Raw genomic sequence first — 15,777 nt, 5'->3', positions numbered from 1 at the left:
CTGTGGAGTGGCTGCACATCTTGGTTTCTCTCATGTGGAAGTGCACTGGCATGGAGTGCATGGAATGAAGTGGCCGGATTTGGTTCCTCTCTGTGCTACTTTGGTGACACAGCGTCATCCAGACATTATTACTATTCATTGTGGAGGAAACAGTTTGACATGTGAAGAAAATAAGGTGCAATGTTAACAAGGCTGTTTGTGCCTTTTTGAGAGATGTTGGTATGTCTGCTTTTCAGAATGAAAACATTATCAGGCCGATTCATGTAATTCCTCTCAAAAGTGTCGCACGCGGCTAGCGCACAGCGTGCCCGTGCGAATGTCTGCGCCAGCCGTGTGCGATAAAGTCAATTTCCGCGCACAGCGTATTCATGGATTCTCACCTTCAAAAGCAGACGTGGCGCAGAGTGGCGCAGCGACCCTGCAGCAGCGCCAGTTACGCCCCCAAGAACGCCCTCGCGCAAGGAAAAGCCATCAAGATCGCAAAACCATCGCAAAGGGCTGCGCCAACCCTGCACCAGTTCACCGGACTGGCAAACAGCAAACGCAAAGCGGGGAACGCGTATTACGGGTGTCGGGAACACGTGTGCGCGAGAAGTTTCACACGCGATCTGGCCTGGGGGAGCGTGTGCGTGTATTTTAGGGGTACGCGAGAAGTATTACACGCGAATGGCCTGGGTGCGTGTATTTTAGGGGTGCGCGAGAAGTTCCACACGCGATTTGCCTGGGGGAGCATGTGCGTGTATATCAGAGGTGAGCGAGAAGTTTCACACGCGATTGGCCTGGGCGCGTGCATCTCAGGGGTGCGCGAGAAGTTCCACACGTGATTTGCCTGGGCGCGTGTATCTCAGGGGTGCGCGAGAAGTTCCACACGCGATTTGCCTGGGGGAGCATGTGCGTGTTTATCAGAGGTGAGCGAGAAGTTTCACACGCGATTGGCCTGGGCGCGTGCATCTCAGGGGTGCGCGAGAAGTTCCACACGTGATTTGCCTGGGCGTGTGTATTTCAGGGGAGCGCGAGAAGTTCCACACGCGATTTGCCTGGGGGAGCGTGTGCGTGTATATCAGAGGTGAGCGAGAAGTTTCACATGCGATTGGCCTGGGCGCGTGTATCTCAGGGGTGCGCGAGAAGTTCCACACGTGATTTACCTGGGCGCGTGTATTTCAGGGGTGCGCGGGAAGTTCCACACGCGATTGGCCTGGGCGCGTGTATTTCAGGGGTGCGCAGGAAGTTCCACACGCGATTGGCCTGGGCGCGTGTATTTCAGGGGTGCGTGGGAAGTTCCACACGCGATTGGCCTGGGCGCGTGTATTTCAGGGGTGCGTGGGAAGTTCCACACGTGATTCCATCAGGGTACGTGTATTACAGGGGTGCGCGGGGAGCACCACACGTGAATTGCACGTGTGGGTCCTCCCAGGTGTTCCCTCTACACCCTCCATGGCCCCTGCAGGTGGCTCACACCACAGGGGCCTACCCTGCATATGTCCTGCAGGCACCCCATCCACCATGGCCATGCCCCCCAGCCAACCCACATGTCAACTTGCACTACTGCCCACCAACGCATGTCCCCCTGCACCCAGCCACCAGGGGCACCCTCCACCAGGCTCCCACTCATGTCTCCCACCACCCCCACCCCCCAGCAGTGCAGGGTCACCCTCCACCAGGCCCCCACTCATGTCTCCCACCACCCCCACCCCGCAGCACTGTGGGGCACCTGCCAGCAGGCCCCCACCCATGTCGCCCACCCCCCAGCAGTGCAGGGTCACCCTCCACCAGGCTCCCACTCCTGTCTCCCACCACCCCCACCCCACAGCAATGCAGGGGCAGCCTCCACCAAGCCCCCACTCATGTCTCCCACCACCCCCACCCCCCAGCACTGTGGGGCACCTGCCAGCAGGCCCCCATCCCACCCCCCAGCACTGTGGGGCACCTGCCAGCAGGCCCCCACCCATGTCTCCCACCACCCCCACCCCCCAGCACTGTGGGGCACCTGCCAGCAGGCCCCCACCCATGTCCAACTCATGTTCCCCTGCACCCCTACCGCCGAGCACTGTGGGGCACCTGCCAGCAGGCCCCCACCCATGTCTCCCAATACCCCCACCCCTCAGCAGTGCAGAGTTTCCCTCCACTAGGCTCCCACTCCTGTCTCCCACCACCCCACCCCCCAGCACTGTGGGGCACCTGCCAGCAGGCCCCCACCCATGTCCAACTCATGTACCCCAGCCAACATGTCATCACAATCTAGTTCCCTGGTCCCTATGGTCAGCCTCCAAATGCAAAACACCCACCCGAGTATTGCATCCACCCACTCATAATTGGCAATTACATGACAGAACACCAATTGCAAGTTCCGAAACAAACACATTTCCCTCACATGCACCCAATGGGTGTCAGTGAATCTCAAAACCCATATCATGATATGCATGAAACCAATGAGGTACTACACATTGAAGTTCACTAAAAAAATATGTATTAAAGGAAACATAAATAGAATCAAAAATAAAGAAACAGAAATGGGAATGTACAAAAATGAAAAGAAGCATGTCCGTGAAAAAAAGCAAAAGCAAAAATCATAATCCAAACTAATGGTGTCCAAAGTCACTGTCCAGAAATTCAAAATCCAATGGGAAATAAAATTGAAAGCCATTGCTCCATGGTTAAAATGTGAAAGAAAAATACAATCCAACAGTGAACTATGTACATACGAACAAGCCAGGGTCCTTTATCCCAACCAAAGAAATTAAACCTATCTAACTACACTAACTAATAAAATAAACTATATACAAAAATGTGGCCAATGTCCAAAAGGTCCAAAATAAATCCAAAAAAAAGGAAACCTAACACTACCTACATAACTATGTACAAGGGCAGCGGGCTAGTTTGACGGCTCACTTTTGGATGTCCCGGGCCAGGGCATCATCGAACTCCTGCTCAATGTCCCGGAGGCGGTCCTCCTCCATGGCCCCGAGGGTCCGCAGGGCCATCGACGTGTCCACCTCCAAACCCCTGCGGATTGCCTCGAGGCACTCAGCCCGCCTCAGGACCCTCCGCATGGAGTTCTCCGCCCTGACCATCGTGAGCCATGCCTCTTCCGCCCGCTGCCGCTCCGCATCTATGGCGTGGCCCAACCACTGCCACACGGAAGACACTCTCTGTTCTGGGTCCTCCTGCCCTCTGGCCGATGCCTGCCCCTCCGATGTTGAAGGCCCCGAGCCTTCATGGCTCCCACCACGTTGCTGCTGCTGCTGTACCTCTGCCCGTGCACTGCCTCCTGCTGCCTGCACATCCTCCGCCGGCTGGGGTGCAGTCGTTGATGTGGCCACCCCTGCTGGACGTCCGACTCCCGACTGTGGCAGGGATGCCTCCTCCACCAGCCTGGCCGCACCGTCAGAGGCAGCTCCACAGGGCACCCAGGTGACTGATGGGTGGGAAGATGGCACGGAGGACGACTGGCGCGTAGGGGGTTCTGTTGAGGAGGGGGTCGTAGCAAGCCCCATCATACAGAGGAATCCGGCCTGGGTGACCTGTCCCAGCAGGCTGACGTGGTCAACGAGCCATTCGAGATGACGTGCAGTCTCCTCATGAAAAGACTGCAGGTCACCTCGCATGGCCCGTTGACGCAACGCCACACCAGTCAGGACAGGCTCAACCCGGACCCGGATAGCCACGTCCGCAGGCAGAGGAAGGCCAGTTGTCGTGAGCTCATCCCCTGCCTGAAAACGGGTCTGGACGTAGGCATCCCTGCTGGTGCAAGATGATGCAGGGACAGGATCAGGGACAGGATTGCACACAGGCACCTCCGAGGCGGCCTGTGCTGCCTCCTGTCCCTGGTCCTGCACTGCACCACTAGCACCAGTGGGATCCCCACCTCCAGACCCCGTCTCTGTTGCTTGCACGGCCTCCTCCTCCACCAAACCCCCCACCAACCTGGATGACTCCGTGCCATCTTCCCCCGTTGGGCCCTGTGGGGTCCCAGCTGCCCCTTCTGCTGCCGAGGAGTCCAGCTCCAACCTCCGTCTCTTGGACCTCCCCCCGGCAGCTGCGGCCTGGGACGCGGCACCGGACTCCTCACTCTCCGACGACACCATGGGAGGGGAGCCGGGCCTTGCGTCTTCCGCTGGCGGTGGGATCCCCGCCGCTGTGCTCCACAGCACCTTCTCCGCCCTCTTCATCAGTTGACGCTGCAGACAGGGAGAAATAAAACACAGGCATCAGGGCACTGTACAATGGACACATACACACATTACAGTTGTACATGAGTGGCATTGGCAAACCTCAGACATGTCATCACAATCCCCAACACACATGTCATTTCAACTCGCACACATGAGCCATACCACAGCCATATCGCAACTGCCAGCACCATCCATACACATACAACAGCATGAGCAGGCAAAGCTGAGCCAGACATCACATGCAACACAGGAAGTGCACCACACATGTACACACACCACCACACTTGCATGCATGTGTACACCTCTGCCAAGTGTCGCAGTGTTCAGATGGGCATCCATGTCACATCTGCCGATCAGGCTTCCACGTACCGCTGTCATATGCATCCATGTTGCATCACTGTTGCACCCTTGTCAAATACACACACATGCACATGTACACAGTGCTGATACATGCAGCTGAAAACAACATACATGTGTGACATCACGGACATGTCTACTTACATACACATTCATCCAAACATGTGTGCCCACACAACTGCATTTGGCATGCAAGCCTACACACACACAAGCATCATCCATGTCTCACACATTCCAGCCCTTGCATGTGTTAGCCCCACAGCCCTGTACATCCCCACCCATACTCGACCCCATGCAAACAGATGTGCAACCTGCACACTACTGAAAAATCACCACATGCACAGCTCACAATCAGGATGCATGTAAACTTACCGCTCGACTCCAGACGGGTCTGCCTCTCAAGGACCTGGACGTGGAGCGCTCGGGATATGCGTTCCAGGACCCTCATCTGTTCTTCCGACAAGTGGCCCCGGCGCCCCTTGGCATCCGCTGCCTTCAAGAGGCGCCGGGCCTTGTTCAGGGTCCTTGACCTGAAGTCCTCCCAGCGCTTCTTGACATGTTGGAAGTCGCGGACTGCCACCCCCTCCGCGATGTCAGTCCAGATCCGAGTCCGTCCTTCCTTGTCGGCGCGGGAACTTCCAAAGAGCGCATCATACTGCCCCAGGACTTGCTCCACCAGGACACCAACTTCGGTGGCACTGAAGCTGGTGCCCCTCTGCCTCTCTGGCCTGGGGTTGTCAGTGGTCTCAGATGGTGTTTGCCCCGACATGACAACCCCAGAGGCAGGAGTGGGTGGGCAACTGGGGCTGGGCTGTGGAGCGATGGAATCCCAGTCGGGAGTCTTCGGTTCCAGCAGGGGTGGTCACAGCAACAGCACCCCTGGCTGATGTGCAGGCAGCAAATGGCAGGGCACGTGGGCAGCAGGCAGTCAGGCAGCAGCAGATGGCAGGTGGGAGCGTGCTCGGGGCTCTGGGGGGCAGTAGTTCGGCCTTCTGGGCAGGAGCGTGGTCTTCCGTGTGCTTACGCGTGGCCAGCTTGATACGGAGTGTTTTGGCACGTGAAAATTCTGCACGTCAGCGTGTGAATCGAGGAAAGGCCCTTAGCGCGTAAGCGCGTCAGCACGCATACGTGATTCCATTGGACCAAAGGCCCTTAGCGCATATGCGTGTCTGTGACGTATTGCGCACGGGCGGTGCGTGTGTTTTGCAGGCGTTGGGGTTCACACGCTATTACTTCACAGCGGGTGGGTGTTCGCTACGCGTTCTTCTACACGCAAGGCAGACGGTGAGTGGTACCCTGCTCCCCCAGGCCCGATCGCGTGTAAAACCACCCGCGAGCCCCTGAAATACACGTACCCCGTTCCCCAGGCCCGATCGCGTGTGAAACACCTGTGAGCCCCTGAAATACACGTACCCCGCTCCCCCAGGCCCGATCGCGTGTAAAACCACCCGCAAGCCCCTGATATACACGTACCCCGCTCCCCCAGGCCTGATCGCGTGTGAAAACACCCCCGAGCCCCTGAAGTACATGTACCCCGCTCCCCCAGGCCTGCTCGCGGGTAAAATCACCCGCGAGCCCCTGATATACACGTACCCCGCTCCCCCAGGCCCGATCGCGTGCAAAAACACCTGCGAGCCCCTGAAATACACGCGCCCAGGCCAATCGCGTGTGGAACTTCTCACGCACCTCTGAAATACACGCACACGCTCCCCCAGGCCTGATCGCGTGTGGGACTTCTCGCGCACCCCTGAAATACACGCGCACAGGCCAATCGCATGTGGAACGTCTCACGCACCTCTGAAATACACGCACACGCTCCCCCAGGCTCGATCACGTGTGGGACTTCTCGCGCACCCCTGAAATACACGCACACAGGCCAATCGCGTGTGGAACTTCTTGCGCACCTCTGAAATACATGCGCCCAGGCCAATCGCGTGTGGAACTTCTCACGCACCTCTGAAATACACGCGCCCAGGCCAATCGCGTGTGGAACTTCTCGCGCACCTCTGAAATACATGCACACGCTCCCCCAGGCCCGATCGCGTGTGGGACTTCTCGCACACCCCTGAAATACACGCGCACAGGCCAATCGCGTGTGGAACTTCTCACGCACCTCTGAAATACACGCGCCCAGGCCAATCGCGTGTGGAACTTCTCGCGCACCCCTGAAATACACGCGCCCAGGCAAATCGTGTGTGGAACTTCTCGCACACCTCAGAAATACACGCACACGCTCCCCCAGGCGCGCTCGCGTGTGGAACTTCTCGCGCACCCCTGAAATACACGCGCCCAGGCCAATCGCGTGTGGAACTTCTCACGCACCCCTGAAATACACACGCCCAGGCAAATCGCGTGTGGAACTTCTCGCGCACCCCTGAAATACACGCGCCCAGGCAAATCGCGTGTGGAACTTCTCGCGCACCTCAGAAATACACGCACACGCTCCCCCAGGCCCGATCGCATGTGGAACTTCTCGCGCACCCCTGAAATACACGCGCCCAGGCCAATCGCGTGTGGAACTTCTCGCGCACCCCTGAAATACACGCACCCAGGCCAATCGCGTGTGGAACTTCTCGCGCACCTCTGAAATACACGCTCCCAGGCCAATCGCGTGTGGAACTTCTCGCGCACCTCAGAAATACACGCACACGCTCCCCCAGGCCCGATTGCGTGTGGAACTTCTCGCGCACCTCTGAAATACACGCGCCCAGGCCAATCGCGTGTGGAACTTCTCGCGCACCCCTGAAATACACGCGCCCAGGCAAATCGTGTGTGGAACTTCTTGCGCACCTCAGAAATACACGCACACGCTCCCCCAGGCCCGATCGCGTGTGGAACTTCTCGCGCACCCCTGAAATACACGCGCCCAGGCAAATCGCGTGTGGAACTTCTTGCGCACCCCTGAAATACACGCGCCCAGGCAAATCGCGTGTGGAACTTCCCGCGCACCTCAGAAATACACGCACACGCTCCCCCAGGCCCGATCGCATGTGGAACTTCTCGCGCAACCCTGAAATACACGCGCCCAGGCCAATCGCGTGTGGAACTTCTCGCGCACCCCTGAAATACACGCGCCCAGGCAAATCGCGTGTGGAACTTCTCGCGCACCCCTGAAATACACGCACCCAGGCCAATCGCATGTGGAACTTCTCGCGCACCTCTGAAATACACGCTCCCAGGCCAATCGCGTGTGGAACTTCTCGCGCACCCCTGAAATACACGCGCCCAGGCAAATAGCGTGTGGAACTTCTCGCGCACCTCAGAAATACACGCACACGCTCCCCCAGGCCCGATTGCGTGTGGAACTTCTCGCGCACCTCAGAAATACACGCGCCCAGGCCAATCACGTGTGGAACTTCTCGCGCACCCCTGAAATACACGTGCCCAGGCAAATCGCGTGTGGAACTTCTCGCGCACCCCTGAAATACACGCGCCCAGGCCAATCGCGTGTGGAAGTTCTTGCGCACCTCAGAAATACACGCACACGCTCCCCCAGGCCCGATCGCTTGTGGAACTTCTCACGCACCCCTGAAATACACGCGCCCAGGCCAATCGCGTGTGGAACTTCTCGCGCACCCCTGAAATACACGCGCCCAGGCAAATCGCGTGTGGAACTTCTCGCGCACCCCTGAAATACATGCACCCAGGCAAATCGCGTGTGGAACTTCTCGCGCCCCCCTGGAATACACGCACACGCTCCCCCAGGCCCGATCGCGTGTGGGCCTTCTCTGGCTCACATTTTTTTCCTGCACAGGGACGCTACCGCCTGCTTTTGTGTGGCGGACATGTATGGGCTTGTGCGCGTCTTTGGCCGTGCGCTGTTTTCCCCTATTCGATTCCATGAATACGTGTTGTAGGCAAGCGTGTGGGCGTTCTGCGCACTTGCCTCCTGTACTTCCCCCGTGACGCCCACATTTTCACGAGTTGTTCCCCATTCTGCGTGTGACGCCCCGTGTTACGCCTACTTTTGTTATGTGCGCCGCGCTATGTGCGAATTTGCTGTGGCCTTATCGCACGGCGTTCGGTGACCTGTGCGCCAGCGTGTGCCAGCGTGCGCCAGCATGCGCCGCGCACTTTTTCAGCGCACATCCCACATTTTGCGCGTGCACGGACTTCCATGATTAGATGTGCGATGTTTTCTGTGCAATAATCGCACTTGCACTGCGATAATCGCACTTGCACGCCGATTTTCGCTATTTCACTGCGATTCGCACGTTTTCGCACGCGTGCGCCGTTTTTTCGGCGCACGTTGATTCCATGAATCGGCCTGTATGTTTTGTAGCATACACATTTTTCTCAGAGATGGAGTACATCTTATGCCGTCAATCAGATTTTTCTGGAAAGTATAAAAAATGCATTGCAACCTTTTTTGGAATTACAGCAATCCATTTTGCAGTAGGTATTGACAATCTGAAATTTTTGAAACACAAAAAAACACCATAAAAAGGCTATTTTCAGAGCCACCACTTCCTCCCATAGAAAAGTATAATGGTTTTGATAGGGCAGCACCCACAAAAAATAAATATCTGTGTACTGTCTGCGGACTTCTAAAAAATGCACAGGGCCCTGCACTATTTATCTGTCACTTCTATTTTTAAACTGTGAAAGGCGGCTCTGAAAAGAGCCTTTTTTGGTTTTTATTGTTTTATATATTTTTTTGTTTTTTTTAAACATGACACTTAAGGAAAGGAGGGTAAGAAAGGGAGACCAGCCATGGGGATAAGAAAGGGCAGGTGAAGAGACGAAGATGTAGGGTGGGCCATATTGAGGTAGGTCGCAGACCTTCTCCTGCTCCTTGACCACAGTCTTGAAAGCACTCTCAAGGTTTTCCCCCCTGCAGAGTACTGCGTTGCAGTACATGCACAATATTGTGACCCTCGAAAGGTAAGAGTCAACAGCATCATGAATGGCCTGCGAGGCAGCTGGTGGGATGCACTGTCCCACAGGTGTGTCTTTTGTGTTGACAGGAGCAGAAATGGAGGATGCTGCAGAGGTACTCAACCGACTACGTTTATCGCAAGGTACAACCTTACATATAGCCCCACCGTGGAACGACTTTAGGTGTCGCTTTATTGATGTAGTACCATAGCTATATGAATCAGGCTTGCCACGACTCAGCACCATGCAGAACTGAGTGCAGATCACCTTGTTTGCATGAGCTTTTGCCTTTCCATCAACAGTGGTAAATAACCGCCACACCCAAGAGTCACGATGAATGCTAGTAGTAGGGACTTCCACTACCTCATCCTTTACAACCTCTTCATCAGTCTCCTCTGCATCCTCACGCCTTTTCCCCTCAGCAGAAGCAATTTGGAATGCCATTTGGAAAGTTAATAACCAGGAACCAGGAACCAAGAACAGCAACCTGCACAAATGTCCTGTTGTAAATCTTGGAAATCCAAAAGCAGAATGAGGATCAGCTCTGGGGTGTGGCCTTTTATAGGGGTGCAGGTGCGCGCCCTGCGAACACCCGTGCTGTCCACGGACACATCGAACACCCAGAAAGGGCTAAAAAAGTTCAAAAAGGTATGGAGATCGGGAGGGACATTGTCTGGGACATGTGCAATGGTGAACTTTTACTGTAAAATACCTTGGATTGCTCAAAAAAGCATTTTTTTTAAATGTCCGGGGGCCCGGACAGTGTCCGCAAATAAGGACACACGCACAGCGTGGGTGCGGTCACATGATGAAGTTGCGGACACCTTTGAGAATGGGATGGCACCAAATGCACGGGGATGGTTGTACGAATGCACGCGGGTGTTCTACAAAAAGTGTTTGGGTCCCCGTACTTATTCAAAGAGCGACACACATGCGGCAGACAGTAGTGGACTGGCACAATGTTCGTAGGACCCAAGTGTATGATGCGCATGTGTGCGGGTGTTCTACGAATAGTGTTGAAGTACCCGGATAAAATAAACGTGCATCAAAACTTTGCAAACAGGCAGACGGAATATGTGTTCTACGGATATATTAATTCTGGTTGCGGACATTATGAACCGGGGGGGTGTTCTTAGGACACCCCCATTTTGGGTGATTGCAGACAGGTTGACATTTTGTGTGTTCTAAGGACACCTCCATTTTAATTACGGACTGTACGGACAGGTATAGTGTTCTTAGGACACCCCCATTTTGGTTAATTTCAGACATAACGGACACTCAAACTGTCCGCGGACACCCTAACTGTCTTTTTAAAAAAAATAAGACACAGGCATATACTAATTGTATTATTGTTTAACATTATACATATTAAGAAAGAGAGGGGGAAGCAGAAACTGAAACAAATACAGGGGATTTAGGGGTTTGGACATGATGAATGGGAGGGGAGGAAGGGATGAAGTTTCATCGTAACAATTTTCTTGCTGGGGAGGGTTTGGGGATAGTTGGCTGGGACATGGAGAGGGGGAACAGGTACATGTGGGACAGTGATATTTAATGTTTTCTTTATTGTGGTCCTCAATAAACTGTTTTAGAAGATTGACATTTTTCTTAACATATCCATTTTTAGGTCCATTTGTTTCAGAGGATCTTCTAATCTCTCTCTTGGTGTATTATATTTATTGTCTGTCTGGTCTGTTAAAAAAAAATGTGTTAAGTACACATACAGTAATGGTTATTAATTGGCTCATATAGAGAAATTTTGTGTCTACCATTAGTATCACTGTCTTCACTCATTTCATCTCGTGGGAAATTTTCTTCCAGCCATTCCAAAGTACTGGACAATTATGTGTAAAAAAAAAAATATTAGTTTTAGTGTACCTAATCCAGAAAATGTATAAATAAACATATGAAATAAATATAGTGTACTTCCTGAATTTTATTTTGAAGAATTATGCTGGACTCCTGAATGGGAATATGGTGAAGGTGTGATGCTGAAATCATTGCAAAAGGCAGCAGAGGAATTTGACTGGTTTAAAAGCCACAAGAAGATGGCTAGAACGAAATCATTAACCACATTTGCCAAGATGCCTTGTAAATACAAAGAAATGCAAGGCTACTTGAAGCTTTGCCCATCATTAATAATGTGAAGGATATTTATGGACATTAGACTTAACAGACTTGATGTCCCGGAAATTAGAGATAACCATAACGTCCCTTTAACAACGTTTTGTTACTGAATTTCATAGGTTTTTAGTAGCACAACTTAACCATAACTTCCCTTTAACAACGTTTTTTTTCACTGAAAATAAATATATATATATATATATATATATATATATATATATATATATATATGTAAAAATACATTTCAAAATGAAAGCATACATGTAGAATGTCTTATTACATGTAGAAATTCCAAATAGAAATCGGTAAAAAGGGTGAACAGTAGTTTGTGATAGAGGAGTGTGAGGGGCCAGCAATGTAAGGCAGATAACTTGTTGATGATTGACTCCATTTTATTAAAGTGAACATGATATCAAATGCCTCACTAGCCCTACTGTGGTGAGGATTGTCCTGCCTAATAAAAACTAGAGGGATCTAACATAGGCTGTCTGGCACTCACACTAAACATCAAAAAACAAAAGAAAATATATGGCAATTTTCAATTAATTTCAACAATGATATTCACAGTTTTTTTATACCCTTTTAGTAACCTGGGTGAACTCTCTTCCCCAGGATTCAAGGTATATTCAACTTCATCCAAAGAAATACGAATATCCCCATACGTAGCAAAGTCTCAATTCAGTTCTTGAAGTCTCAATGTTAAGGTAAAGCTTTTTTAATCAAAGTTCCCACAACAACACAAGGTCTTCTTCTTGGTGAAATAAAGATGGTCCACTTCATCAGAATAGCATCAATGTTATTCCCAACCACAATGCTTTGCCACCACCTCCAGTTGTCCAAGAAGACTTGCCACAGTTCAAAAGAAAAACAACTTCTATAAATGTTAGTAAAACATCAGTCTTGGTTACCAGTTATTATCTTTCTTCACAAGATTAGGATTCATAATTGGTATATTTGTCAGAATTACTTCATAGTGCTGCTGCTTCTACTCCAACAACGTGTCTTCTATCAGAGTTTACCATGAGGACATTCTCCTTGGCCTCGTTGCACCCCACTTCATTTGTACTACTGAAGTCTTGCATCTACTGACAACCGGATATACCACCACAGGTTCAGTACTTTGTGTTTCAAGACAGGTTCTGATAAGATTAATTTAAGGCACTGAAACAACTTGAAAAAGGCAAAGCACTCTTCCTCTGAATTTCTCTCTTTAAAAGGGGCAGCCTCTTTGCCTCTCTTGTCTGTCTGCCATACCAGGAATGTATGTTTGCCTGTATGACCCACTTCTCCCTTTTTCTTACAGTCTTTGGCAATATAGTTCAACTTCAAGTAATCTGTATAAGCAGCAAGGTTTCCCTTCCCCAACTTTGCCTTCACCTCTCTGTCAACTTTTAGCCAACTAATTAACCAGAAGCATTGGTGTCACTCTCTTGGCTTCAGATATCTTAGGCACGGTTGAACTTCTATTGAGCTTAGAGTGATTCGTAGACCGTTTTCTGGCATTGGTAAGGGTTGCTTTAAATCTCAATAAGGGATATCCTTGGCTTGGGCAATGCTTGCTCTCTCTCCAACTGTAGATACAATGTTTAAACATTCAACTTCTTTTGTGAGCAATAGTTGTTCATGTGAAAAAAGAGGTAAAGTTCAGTCTTCACTTGGAAAACGAAATTAGGCACATGCAACCCCCTCTTCACATATTTTACAATGTTTAAATGTTCAACAATGGTTTTCCGAAATGTTAGTTCTGCTTAATGAAAGACACGCAACCACTTCTTCATAAAGTTTAAGGGTTCAACAATGGCTTTCAGAAGCGTTTGCTTTCTCGTGAGTAAAATAGATATTTCTGATCACACACGAGTTCTTCTTTCCATTGTCCCTTTTGTTAGGACTCAACAAACAACTTTAGCTAGCTGTGCTTCGAAGGGAGTAAATATTAAGCTGGTTACTGTTGCCGGCAATGCTCATGCAAGGAATCAGAATGCCAGGTTTGACTCACTGGCTTCTGTGATTCTCTTTCAACATGTTGCACAACTTCTACTGCTTCTGACTCATTTGGGACCCACACCCTTACTCATAGAAGGTGTCTCTGGGCCGGCCACTCGATTAAGGAGCCCCTCTCGCTCCTGATATCCACGGCTAGACAACAGCTCCTTGCCTTGGTTCCTGACATGTTTCCTCACTGCAATCAAGCTCACATGAGGAAAGGCAGCCTCCCAGAACGGCTTCCACTGCGCAGCCTCTGCACTTCTGAGTTTGGGGGAACAGGACCCTCACAGAACAAGCAGTTGAAATCTGCTACATTAACATTCTGGCATCCCTCTGGTTCTACCACTATGTTTGGATTGCCACAACTGTGTCTTCTTCCTTCTTCCTCTGCTGCTACTGCTTCCTCTGTCACAGTTCCAGCTCCTTCTAATTGCCTGCACCTGAGAGGCCTTTTATCCCTCCGTCAGGTGTGGTTGTTAGGCTTAATTGCCTGATTACTGCTACAGCATAACTCTTCAGTCCTCTTCCTCGTCCTCGTCCCAGTAGTTATGGGAATATGGAACTTGTAGTCCTCAACAACACAGTTAGTTGTTTTAGGAAACTTATTGATTTTAAGGGTATATTTATTTCTCTTATAATCATTTAAAGATCGACCTTTAGAATTTGTTGTTACAGAGGAAGGCATTTTACTTAAGGCAATGTTTTTAGATCCTTTTATTTATTTGTTTATTGACATTTGTATGGTGCCTATACACAAGTGTTTCAAGGTGCCACAAGACAAAAAAGGGGGAGGGACAGGGCAAAAACAACAATACATGGTCCTACTGGGCCTTGTGGCATACAAGTGCTGTGACAATAAATGCAGTGGGGAGGGGACAGGGATGGCAGAGGGGCTGGTTAAAAGGTAAGGGGTGAGGAGAACTGCAGGAGGCATGGGGACCAGGGCAGGGCAAGTGCTGAGGGGAGCCCAGGAGGGCAAGGGCCAGGGCAAACAGCGGTAAGGGTGCCCAAGGGCAAGTGCTGGTTAGCGGTGCTGGGAAGGACGAGGAGGGCAGCCTGGCACCTGTTGAATACATAAGTGGCCAGGCACCAGTCAGAGCACTGGGGCAAATTAGCAAGGATGGGGAATAGGGACGGAGGAGGAGAAGAGGAAAGTCTTGAGAAGTTTCCTGAACTTAAGGAGATCTGGCACAAGTCTGAGGGGGCAGGAAGGCTGTTCCAGGGGGACGCTCCTGCCGAAGTAAGAGATCTGCACCCCACTCTCTGCTTGGAGAAACGTCTGCTCTGCAGAGAGTTGGTGCTAGGGGACTGGAGGACTATAGCAGGGCAGTATTTCTGGAGAGAAATCCCAGGCCCCAGAAAGCTCTGTGAATGATGCATAGGGTCTTGAATTTGATCCTAACAGGCACCAGTTTTTAGGGCTGGAGAGATACAGACCCTGTGCTTGAGGCAAGGATAAGTCTTGCAACCCTATTCTGGATTAGTTGAAAAGGGTGAAGGGAGGAGAGAGGCAGATTGAGGAAGAGGTTTTAACAGTAGTCAAGCCTAGAGAGAACCATTATACCTTTGGGAGGTAGGAGGATTTTTATCCTGAAATACCTTGAAGGGTCTTTGTGTTGTTAAGGCTTGTTTAGGATTTATGGTATTTTTGCCCAATTCCACAGATTGTATATGTGGTTCAGATACATCATAATGGCAATAAGCCATTACCTGTTTTGGCAAACTTGAGAAAGGTTCTCCCTTTTACAGGACAAATGCTGTGTATCATCCCACGGGATCTGATCACCACCCAGGGTCTTGCCTCCTCCCAGGTGATCCTCCCGCAGTATACCACTCCCAAGGTCAGGATCAGGAAGTGTCTGCTTTCAGTGAGGAATCCGTAGGATCCTTCACAGGAGGCTGACTCACAGGACAAATGCACTCTCACAGTTGAAAGGTACATCTAAACTGGTGAACTGAGAAACAGGGTTACATGTAGAGGTTTTGGATTTGATTGGTGGATGAATGTGTGACTTTTTGAAAGGAGCCTATCTGGGAGTGTTACAAAGATAAAGGTAAAAAAGAGTAAAAAGGCTGCACTGTGTTCATATGTCCAAGGGCGTTTGTGACTGTTCATGGACCGAACGTGCCATCCAGGTCCTCCAATCAAGCCCTGCATGGAAATAGGGCTGCGCAGTCTGCGGACAGTCAAGAGCATCCATGGATGGCAGGAAGAACTGCCAATTGGGTGTGTCATCCTTCATGATGGTGTAGTATGAGT

This window comes from Ambystoma mexicanum, chromosome 1q (assembly GCF_040938575.1).
Source record: "Ambystoma mexicanum isolate Mex_15411 chromosome 1q, UKY_AmexF1_1, whole genome shotgun sequence".
Classification (NCBI taxonomy): domain Eukaryota; kingdom Metazoa; phylum Chordata; class Amphibia; order Caudata; family Ambystomatidae; genus Ambystoma; species Ambystoma mexicanum.
Note: the sequence above shows the minus strand (reverse complement) of the source record.